We start from the raw sequence: 12,904 nt of genomic DNA on the forward strand, positions 1-12,904 counted from the left end.
TGGACGTCAAACCCCATCTCTACGAGGTTGGTATAAATGTCATCTGGGGCGATCGGTTCCGGTTGGATGTAGGACGTTAACCCCATTTCATTTCATTTTCTTTGGATGTCTATGGTTAAGTGGGGTCATCCACTTTTTCAATGTTTTTATGTTCAGAGGATCATGGTTTGATTTAGTCATCAATTATTTCAATCTCTTGGTGCTAAAGGTTTATGGCTGAGTTGGGTCATATAGTAATATCGTTGTTGCGACATTGTTTTTAAATTTATAGACAAGGAATAGAGATATGAGATGGTTTAAACAATATTTGCATCTTTACAAATTGTTCTCTAATGTCAGTATATTAGCTATGGTATGAGTCTATTTAAAACGCAAATTGATTGTACTTAAATCAACTTGGTGAATAATTGACGGGTTGACACATAAAGAGAGTCACAGAACCAAAACATAGCTGGTTGTATGTGTCAACAACATGTTACCAGATTACATGTGAATGGAAATGTAACAATTGTCGTCTTGCCGTAGTGTTGCGATTGAATGAATGCATAGTCAGGTATAGACCGTATGGGAGCATCAATTGTTTACATTCTATAGTTTCCTAATTACCCAGTTAACATTGATGGTTAGATTTACGTAAAGTTTACGTCATTATGGTTAGATTTTGGTTAGCGTCCAATAATGGTAAAATTCTTTGGTTAAATTTACGTTACTTTTACGTCATAATGGTTATGGTTACTTTTACGTCAGAAAATGACGTAAATGTAACGTAAACTTTATGACGGATTACTAACCAATTTTTTTCCCTTTGAATACTTCTTGATTAAATAACATTACAAGTGTGTGCACATTCTAACAATTGATATATAGTCGGAATTCAGACATAATAATTATATATGTATTATTGGTTATAATTCTAACGTTAATCTAACGTAAATTTTACATCAGGTTTCTAACCGTTAGTTTATGGTTAGTTTTCTGACGTAAATCTAACGTTAGTTTTCTGACGTAAATCTAACGTTAGTTTTCTGACGTAAATCTAACGTTAGTTTTCTAACGTTAATATAATGTTAGTTTTCTAACGTTAATGTAATGTTAGTTTTATGTCATAATTTTAACCGTTAATTTAACGTTAGTTTTCTAACGTAAATCTAATGTTAATTTTATAACATAAATCTAACTTTAGTTTTCTAACATAAATCTAACGTTAGTTTTCTAACATAAACCTGATATTAGTTGTAAAACGTAAACTAAATGTCAGTTTAATGTCATGATACTAACAATTAAGGGCCTGACAAGACAGCTGTCTAGTCATTAAAATGGGTAAGACCCTGGCTCGCTAGCCTGGAGGTCGGGTGTTCGATCCCTGCATTGGCCGAGAAAGTTCATCCAGATTTCCGGCGTGGTTTCCCCTTGTCAGTGATGCAGGACGGAGAGCCTGACAAGGACAGCTGTCTAGTTGTTCAGATGGGATAAAAAAAAACGAGGTCCTGTGTACACATTGGCATGCATGTAAAAGATCCCTTGACAGTTGGAATTCGATATAAGAGTAGGCCGTAGTGCCACTGTCGGGGCAAAATTTCCCTCATAACACACTGTATGGTGTATGGCCATCTTCATTAGCCCAGTTCGGAGCAGAACAGTTGGACGTTAAACCCCATTTCATTTCATTACATTTTGTATCCATTTCTAAGTGCCCAAGAATAGAGATCTAGCTCCTTTAATAGTTGCGGTCTCTAGGTGACACACAAAGAGAAAACGAATGAATGAATGATCTACTCTCACTTCAAATTCCAAATGTCAAGGGTTCTTTTACGTGCACACCCACGTGATGGACTAGACACTGTTTTTTTGAGGTCCTCTGTCCTACACCACTACTAACAAAGGGAACTTTCTCGACCAACATGGGGATCACGTTGGCTAAGTGGGTAAGACGCTGACTCGCTAGCCTGGAGGTCGGGTGTTCGATCCCTGCATTGGCTGAGAAAGTTCATCCAGATTTTTCTGCGTGTTTTCCCCTTGTCAGTGATACAGGACGGAGGGCCTGACAAGAACAGCTGTCTCGTCAGGGATGAAAAACTGAGGTCACGTGTACACACAGGAGTGCACATGAAAGATCCCTTGGTAGTTGGAACTTGATATAAGAGTAGGCCATAGCGCCGCTGCCTGGGCAAAATTTCCTTCATAGCATACTGTATGGCGTATGCTCATCTTCATTAGCTCAGTTTAGGAGCAGAACCCCTCATTTGCTAGCCAGTGTGTTACTAATTACTAGAGAGAGAGAGAGAGAAATGGGGTTTAACGTCTACTCGACACAAACTAGGTCATTTCGGGACTAACATATGGTTTAATTTTTATTTACATAATTCGCTTGCGCGTAGGGGTCTTTAGCAGTGGGAGAAAACCGGAGGTTGGACAGGCGACCCTACTCCTTGTCACGTACAACCGGGGATTCGAAACCACGCCAGTCAACTCAATGACAGACTTTATGATACAGCGCCCGCACGCTAACCATTCAGCCATCCAACCCCCCGTTACTAATTACTAAGTTTGTGAAATGTAGGTTTTTCCTCATGTAGGTTTGTCCTGATGAAATCGGTTTATTGTCCTACTGTTCTGCTCCGACTGGGCTAATGAAGACAGGTACATACCATACAATGTGCTATGAGGGAAATTTTGCCTACTAATATCGAATCCAACTGCCAAGGGATCTTTTCGTGCAAGCCAATGTATACATGGTACCTCGGTTTTTTGTCCCATCTGAGTGACTAGACTACTGTCCTTGTTCCTGCACCTCTGAAAAGGGGAAACCATGTCGGAAAATCCTGATGAACTTTCTCCACCAATGCAGGGATCGAACACGTGCCCTCCGGATTACCGAGCCAGCATCTTACGCACTTAGCCACCATGGCTTTATCAAAATTAGTAATGAAGATGTGCTATGACAGAAATTTTGCCTGGACAGCAGCATTACCGCACTTACTAATGAAGAAGTGCTAGGAAAGACATTTTGCCTGGAGAGCAGCATTTCCACATATAGTCATTACCAATAGTTCTAAGTGCACGCCAACCTGTAAAACATGTCTTTACACACTTTTCCATCATTACCAATTACTAGTCTGCGGGTTCACTAGTCTGTGGGTGCACTAATCCGTGCATTCACTAGTCCACTAGTCTGACTCTATAAAATACTATAAATATGAGTATTAAAGAAACCCAGTAGATATGGTGACTGATATCACCCTTCGTAAGGCGATAACCCAACATCACGGCATTTTAACCCGAAATCACAACATTTTAACCATTATAGCATATGCCCTTCTTCATTAGCCCACTTGGAACAAAATAGTAGGATGTTCAAACCCCATTTAAAATTCATTTTTATACTTTTCTGAACCAATCGGACTATTGAAGATAGTCATACGCAATGCAGAGTGCTATGACGGAAATTTTCTATGGACTGTGGCAGGGCGGAGGATCTGGCAAGGGATAAGGTATAGTTGTTCGGGTCATACGAAAAATCAAGTCCTCGTGTACATATTGGCATACACGTAAAAGACACTCCGACAGTTGTAATTCAATATCAGAGTAGGCCATAGTGCCGCTATCCGTGCAAAGTTTCCGTCATAGTACACTGTATATAGTGTATGCCTGTCTTCATTAGCTCACTCAGAGCAAAACAGTAGGATGTTTAATCTCATTTAATTTTATTTAATTTTCCTACTTTTCTGCACCAATGGGACTATAAAAGATAGGCTGGCAAGCGGACGAGTGCACCCATTGACTATTGAGCATCATTTACTTGAAAACGTTGAGAGAACCCTCAACGAAATGTCGCTTTAATTAAAATAGTAATTGTGTTTTTTGTTGTATCATCGAGTCAAGTGAACGTTAAACCCCATTTCTCTCTCTCTCAATTTTGATACCCAAATATTTGACAAAACAAATAATGATTGATTGTCGGAAACTGTTTCATAAAGCAAAGTTGTTCTCTACTAAAAGGTTATCACTGTCCAAATGTTAGGAGTAGTCCACACCTAGGCCGACTATGCATGAAGTGTTTTTATAATTAAATTTATTAAATATAGTACCTTGCATCAGTAAATATAAAATTAATGATCCTTTCACCAGTAAATATAAATTAAAATTACCCGATTTGATTATTCTTTTAATATAACGTAATCATGTAACCTCATATAAAATATGGTAGAGCGTATACAAACAAATAATATGAATAGATTCATTATCAGAAATATTACAGGCCTTTCAAACGAACAGTCGCCATTTTTAGACCTAAATACATGTAGATGTACAAATATATTTTTATCGTCTCGGGCAAGGTCAAGGTCACGATCTGTTCACGGTTGATGATTGTGTTTAAATCGGTTTATATCATATTATTTCTATTCACATTACAATATTTTTTTTATAGGTTACGGTTATTGTTGTTATTTATCAAAATTGCTTCAATTATTTATTAAATATTTTTTGTTTGTTCGTTTGACCGGAACGTACGGAATTCTGGGATTTAAAATGGCGGCATAGCTTATTATTTTTCCCAAAGAAGAAATGATGCCGTGATTTAAAGTTAAATAAAGCTATTCCACACATACACACACGATTTTGGATTCAGCAAAGTAAAGTTGAAGGTAAGTGCACTTTTTATGCGAACTTCCGTTGACAGTATACCGATAGATCTAATGTTCATAAAAAAATAATCTGGCCGTGGAAAAAGTTTGCACGCAACTTTGTATATCAGACAGTCAGTATTTGTTTTTAACACGATGCAGTTACATTGTCCGTAAACCATACTATTCATAAACAAAATCAACATTGCTTTAAGTTATCGAAAGTAATACTGGTTCCAAAATTGTTTTTAAAAAATCTGGATCCAAAAATTATCAAACACATAACGAATTTATTAATGATGTAGACTGTTAAAATTCAGGCTGTGCTAATTATAATATAAGTACATGTAGTATTTTCTAAACATTTTTATGGGTGTTTCAGGTTGGGTTTTTTTGTTGTTATTGTACTGATATTTTTGCAAATTTAATAATGCATAATGCAAGAGCTAAATCTATATATTGTACGTAGGTTAAGTAGGTATTTCTTGAGACTGTAAATGTTAAATTTTTTTATAAGACATTTTAATGTATTAACTTGCTAAGTCTATAATCAAGTCTCAATGCCATCGGGTGCTCGAGATGTTCACATATTCAAACACTGGCGGTTAATGTTAATGATTTAATTTAATTGAAAAATGGATAATCAAGACTTTAAGCTTATATACATAGGCCTATTTATATGATATAACATTAAATAACAAGTTTGCCCGTACATACTTGTACATAAAGGTTTCAGTCCTACTCCCCTGCTTATTTATTCTTGTGGTGGCCAAGAAAGTTCATCAGGATTTTCTGGCATGGTTCCTCTTTTAACTGGTGCAAGACAGAGGGGCTGGTAAGGGCTAATGTACAGTTGTTCGGATAGGACAAAAAACCAAGCTCTTTTGTACACACGGTCCAGTCAAAATTTTCATCATAGCACACTTTCAAGCATTTGTCCAACTTCTTTAGCCCAGTTTGAGCCGCACAGTATGATGTTGAACCCCATTTCATTACAGATCCACAGTAGGTTGGCTGTCAGCCCAGTTGGAGCTGAACAGTAGGCCGTTTAACCCAATATCGTTTTTTTGGGGAGTATAAAGTTGCTTTTTATTTATTTATTTTTTTTTTTACAGATCCTACATGTATATTTGAGCACCCGTGGTGGCAGTAATGACAAAGAAGTTCTAAAAAGATTTATATGGGCTTTATAATGAAAGTTAGACAACACTACTACTTGCCAAACACTACTACTTGTCACATAATGTAATGATATAAATATATATGTATCTATGGTAGCACAAATATCATCAGAATGTAGGCCAAAGCTTTACAAGCATTGTAGGCCTAAAATACTTTCTGTCTGAACTTTTGACAGTCAATTCTTTGATGACTAGTTAGTTTAGAGCAGATATCCTGTCACAGTATTATATAACAGCTCTTTGGCTTAAAATTTAAACTGAGTTGTATCAGTGAGTTGAAAATCATCTGTGTTCCTGTTATTGCTCCCTGCTGCAGCCAGTAAACAATAACCTTTTGCGTTCCTTACAAATCTTCCAATTTTTACTGATAGATCAACCATAGCAAAGATCTCTATTAAGATTATATTTTTAATGTGTGTAACAAATTCTATGACATAGGTATAATATTGGTGTAGTTAAGTATATACCATATTTATGCACACATTTCAATATTGGCATATTATTAGTCTCTATCATCTAGAAAAAAATATTCTATATTCTACGAATATCTGGTGGTTGCGTTGTCAACATTTGAGAATAATCGGTCATAGGCTAGATTATCCGGTCTTTTACATTATCATAAACAAAGTCTAAGGGAGGTAACTAGTCCTAAAACAAGATGTTGACGCCCATGAAATTTATATAAGAATGCCATTTCCGAAAATCCATTTGATTGCATTGTCAGTTCAATATCCAACACTCTTAATTTTTTTTATTGTAAAATTTCTCTCTTCATGGGCCATATCTATGTTGTTTTTTTTATTGAATCCTAATTCGTCATCACTATTCATGTTTGTTTATAAATGCAAGTGTTATTGACAACTGTCCCAGACCCTCATTATTTATATGGCCCAACTTTTCTTCGGGGTACACCGGCACGGTATTAGACTAGGATAAACATTAGTCTTATATACCGCCTCTACTTAATTATGGATGTAGGTCGGAAAAATGTAAAATTTGGCAATTTGACTTATACTCAACATCGACTTATGCTATAACTGTTTCAAATGACAAGTGCTAAATGAAGTATTTATGTGGTCTTTGGTGAAAGAAATGAAATGAAATGGGGTTTAACGTCCTACTGTTCTGCTCCTAACCTGGGCTAATGAAGACGAGCATATGCCATACAGTGTGCTATGAGGGAAATTTTGCCTGGGCAGCGGCCTACTCTTATATCGAATTCCAACTGCCAAGGGATCTTTTACGTGTACGCCAATGTCTACACGGGACCCCGTTTTTTTGTCCCATAACGACTAGACAGCTGTCCTTGTCAGTCCCTCTGTCCTGCATCACTGACAAGGGAAACCACGCCGGAAAATCAGGATGAACTTTCTCGGCCAATACAGGGATCAAACACCCGACCTCCAGGCTAGCGAGCCAGCGTCTTACCCACTTAGCCACTTGATCCCCCCCTTTGGTGAGAGAGAGAGAAATGGGGTTTACTGTCCACTGGACACAAACTAGGTCATTTCGGGACTAACATGGTTTAATTTTTCATTTACATAATTCGCTTGCGCGTAGGGGTCTTTAGCAGGGGGAGGAAACCGGACGACCCGGAGAAAACCCACGAGGTTGGACAGGCGACCCTACTCCTTGCCACGTACAACCGGGGATTCGAAACCGCGCCAGTCAACTCAATGACAGACTTTATGATACAGCGCGCGCACGCTAACCATTCAGCCATCCACCCCCCCCCCCTTTGGTGAAAGAAAACAGAGCTGTGGCTAGTGAAATGAAAGTTTAACGTCCTACTGTTTTGCTCTGAACTGGGCTAATGAAGATGGGCATACGCCATACAGTGTGCTATGTGGGAAATTTTGCCCGGACAGTGGCACTACGGCCTTCTCTTATATCGAATTCTAATTTCAAGGGCTCTTGTACGTGCACGCCAATGTGTACATGGGACCTCATTTTTTTGTCCCATTCTAATGACTAGATAGCTGTCTTGTCTAGCCCTCTGTCCTGCATCACTGACAAGGGAGAACCACGCTGGAAAATCTGGAGTAACTTTCTCGGCCAATGCAAGGATCGAACACCCGACCTCCAGACTAGATAGCCAGTGTCTTACGGACTTAACCAACGTGATCCCCGTTGTGGCTACAATTCCTGGATTTGAAGGTCAGGTATGATATGAAACGAATATTTTGAACCAATGCAACCAATCTGTGACGGGTTAACTGATAGAGGGTTACATCCTTGATATAAATATACTTGTCGCAGGTTTTAAAAATAGAAAGATATAAAGGTAGCTCAAAATTCATCTCTACATATACATAGGCCAAGGGGGGATCATGTGGCTAAGTGGGTAAGACGCTGACTCGCTAGCCTTGAGGTCGGGTGTTCGATCCCTGCATTGGCCGAGAAAGTTCATCCTGATTTTCCGGTGTGGTTTCTCATTGTCAGTGATGCAGGACGGAGGGCCTGACGAGGACAGCTGTCTAGTCGTTTGGATGGGAAAAAAAAAACAAGGTCCAGTGTACACATTGGCAGTTGGAATTCGATACAAGAGTAGGCCATAGCACTGCTGCCTGGGCAAAATTTCCCTCATAGCACACTGTATGGCGTAACCTTTTGCGTCTCTTCAAAATATTTCAAATCTTTTGTCATGGATCAACCATTGCAAATATCCGTGTTACAATTATATTTGAAATGTGTTAAACCAATTCTGCAACACATGTAATATTGGTGTAGTATATATCTTTGTTTATACACCCACATATCAATTTTGGCCCTGTTTGTCCGTACACTGGGTGTGAAATGTGAATCATTCCGATTGTGAGAGGACAAGCATTATCAATATACAGCTTTTCAGGACTTTGCCTTCCTTGGTTAATTCTCCTTTTTTCAAATGCAATAGATGCTGTCTTTATTCTTAATTGATCTTTTTCAAATTTGTGTTACACACTGGAATCATGAGAGGACGAAACCTATCAATATTCAGTATTCCACAACATTCCATTCCAGTGTCGGCCGAGAAAATTCTTCGTGATTTCCAGACTTGGTTTCCTCCCCTTGTCAGAGGTGCAGGACAGAGGGCCTGACAAGGAGGGACAGCTGTCTAGTCGTTTGGAAGGTACGAATGACCGAGGTCCTGTGCACACATTGGTTCGCACGTGAAAGATCCCTTGGCAGTTTGAATTCGATATAAGAGTAGGCTTTAGCGCCGCTGTCTGGATAAAATTCCATAATAGGACACTGTATAGCATATTTCCATGTCATTAGCCCTGTCGGAATAGGACATTAAACCCCATTTCATTTCACACATTCCAAAGTTAACTCCTATTCCATCAATACCTTGAGCAAATAAGATAGAGGCTATAGGTTTTGGCCCAATTTGGTCAATATCCCAGTTTTTTCTTTCTTATATGCATATCAACACTTTCATAGCGCTAATGTAGACCTTTTTCTTGAACATTTTCCCTTGTCAGTGATGCCGGACAGAGGACCTGACATGGATGGCTGACTAGTCATACGGAAGGGACAAAAAAAACCAAGGTACAGTGTATACTCAAGTGTGTGTGTGTGAAAGATCCCTTGGCAGTTGGAATTTTATATAAGAGTACGCCATAGCTCTGCACACTGTGTGGCATATGCCCGTCTTCATTTCTCAAACAGCTGTGGATAAAAACTGTTAATATTTAAATGTGTATTTTGTATTTTATAACATTATATTTTTGTCTTTTAAATAAAGTATATGTATACATACTTGTAGTATATTTTGTCATATAATTCTGCTAGATTTTTAACTTTTCTGTGCAATACATTTAGAATTCTGACTGGTTATGGGTAGATAGAGAGCAGTGGGGTAAAACATCCAATAGACATAAACTGTCCTTTGGGACTAAGTGATTCAATTCAAGTTGAATAATTCATCCGCACCAGGAATCTTTAGTAGTAGGAGGACCCAGAGAAAACCCATGTTCAAGTTGGGTGTGGAAAGAAACCACTTGACTCAATGACAGACCTTATGATCTAAAGCGCACACGTTGGACCACTCAACTTTTAGCCTCACCCACGGGTCAGGAAAATTTGATTATTGGTTGAATGTACTTCCCATTTACTGCGGCGAATAATGAATAATTTTGAAGGTTTTAATGCTCATCAAAATTTGACATTAGAATTGCATCCGTAAATGATGTTAATTTAATGTTAGATTTACGTTATAATGGTCGGTTAGATATCCATCATTTTGCTCATCCTTTTAACGACAATTTAACGTCAGGAAATGACGTTAATCTAGCGTAAAGTTTACGTCATTTTTATGTTATATTTACATCATTTTCTGACGTAAATCTAACGTAAAGTTTACGTCATTTTCTGACGTAAATCTAACGAAAATGACGTAAACTTTACGCAAATTTTACGTTAGATTTACGTCAGAAAATGACGTAAAGTTTACGTTAGATTTACGTCAGAAAATGACGTAAATATAACGTAAAAATGACGTAAAGTTTACGTTAGATTAACGTCATTTCCTGACGTAAAATTATCGTTAAAAAGATGAGCAAAATGATGGTAAACTGACTGACCATTTTTACGTAAATGTAATGTAAAATTAACATCATATTGTTATGTGGGTATATCCGAAGTATAGATATGTTTATTAGTGTATTCTATATATTAGAGTAAATATTAAATACGTACATAATTATTCAGTTAATCAAATTATGATTATAAATATTTGGTTCGAATTTGTATGTGTACTTTATTAGTTACTCCTATAAATCGTGGTCTTTCGTCTGGGATCAAGCATGGCAGCCAAATTTGTGCGTTGCGGAAAGGGGTGAAGTCAAAAAGGTATTGTGTTATAAACATATATTTTTGGTTGTATTATCAGTTAATATGTCCATCACATAACTAAGTATATGTCAGTATTCTTATTTTATATGTATAATTGCGTTTTGGGTTTAAAATCTTGTGTATTGTATTAGCTGTCATGCAGGCACTGTCAAACGCCGTTTCCTAGCTAACAATATTACGTAGTTTGTACGTTGTGCTATAGTTATTATCGTATATCAATTAGTACCGTTTAGTAATTCTGTTAACTTTTGTTATTTCAGTTTTCACATATGTGTATGTGTGTGTATATTCAACTTGATATTCATCATATAATCAACTTAGAATTGTCTGTCAACTTAATGATGATATAAAGAGAATTCATATTGAACCCTAAAACTTGTATGTTGAATTTGTTGATTATTCTGGTACACATTTAGTAAAAAGCTTGCGACTTAATCCCAGAAGACTGCGCAGAGCATCACACCTCTGTTCATTTGTGTTTGGCTGCCTGCGTAACGAGGTGTGCTGTTACAGTGAAAACTTTATTCACATCTTTGCGAGTGATGGTATTTTTTGTGCGAACATTTTATTGTAAAACATTTGCGTGCGTAGGCCAATGTATAAGCCTATTTATTTTGCGAACTCTTTGAATCTAGCCCTGTGTGTAAACTTGTTGCTGTTTCTCCTAATTTGCGTATATTGCGGTACAGAAAGGATTTTTGCGATGGAGTCAAGTCATTCAAGTAGAAGATCACACATCCAATCTTCGTATAGGACAAAAAGTTGTGCGTCAAGTTCGTCACGTTTTTCAAAGAAGATTGATCTTGCTGCAGAGGCTGCTGCATTAAAGTCGAAGTTGAAATTTATTGATGTCCTTTCACAGAAACAATTAGAATTAAATCGTTTAGAAACAATAAGAGATATTGAAATTGCGGAAGCCAAGTTAGATGCTATTGCGAAAATAGAACAAGAGGATGATAGAACAAGCCGTGCCATTGATTCTGCATTGTCTGCAGATAAAACTGAATACGTTCAAGATTATGTGAACCGGTCAAATCGAATAACTCATCAAATCTACCTGTAACTCCAAATGCTACCACTGCGACAAATTGCGATAACAGACCTACTACTTTTGCGTCAACACCTGTCTGCGAAGCTCAACATGACTTTGTGCGTGCGACCTCCAGCGATATTGAACTTACAAACCGTGCGCCTGCGTTAGATAGAGATACTGACAAGAATAATTGTTCACCTGTAACTTGTGTTGAAGGTAATAACTTTGCGTTTGCGAGAGTTTACGATACAGGAGTTAATAATTCTGCGTTTGCGTCATCCTGTAGCGTTGCACTTAGTCATTCTGTGTCTCATCCCCTTTATACCCCTTCAACACCTCAAATTAACCCTTATGCGTTGCGTTCTCAAGAAACCTGTTCAACAGTTTATTCAAGTCAACAACCGAATCCTGTTATGTCAACAATGCAAGATTATTACATTCCTAAAAGGTCAACTAATGAAGATGTTCCGTTAGTCAGAGTAGCACAAGTTTTTGCGGAACATGCAAGTTTCAGTCGTTTACCCCCTCCTGAGCCTGGTACATTCTCTGGAGACCCGTTAAAATACCCAAGTTGGAAAAGCACGTTTCAAACTTTGATAGACCAGAAAGACATTCCTGTTTCCGAACGAATGTATTATCTTAAGCGTTATTTAAGTGGATCTGCGAGAGAGTGCGTTGAGAATTATTTCCTGTTGTCTACAGAAGATGCGTACGATGAAGCCAAGAAACTTCTTGATGATAGATTTGGTAATTCATTTGTCATTGCCAATGCGTTTCGCGATAAACTTGATGCTTGGCCTAAAATTCATTACAGAGGTGGAATAGGTTTGCGGAAATTTTCTAATTTTTTGCGTCAGTGTGAAGTGGCGATGCGGACTACTAGAAGTTTTTGTGTTTTGAACGATGATAGGGAAAATAAGAAATTACTTAAGAAACTTCCTGATTATTTAGTATCACGATGGGCACATATTGTCCATGACTGGAGAATTGAGAGAATGACATTCCCTCCCTTTGTTGAATTTGCGAAATTTATTGATAAAGAATCAAACATTGCTTGCGATCCTGTAACGTCTTTACAACAACCTGAAAAGGAGTTTAATCAACCAGATTCGTTAAGGTACAATAATAAATCAAGCTGGTCATCAGATAAGTCACATTTTAGGAGACCTCCTGGAAATGTTGGTTCATTTGCAACGAACTCGTCAGAAAACTATATACCCTGAAGG

Source organism: Patella vulgata, chromosome 4, assembly GCF_932274485.2.
Source record: "Patella vulgata chromosome 4, xgPatVulg1.2, whole genome shotgun sequence".
NCBI classification, from domain to species: Eukaryota; Metazoa; Mollusca; class Gastropoda; family Patellidae; genus Patella; species Patella vulgata.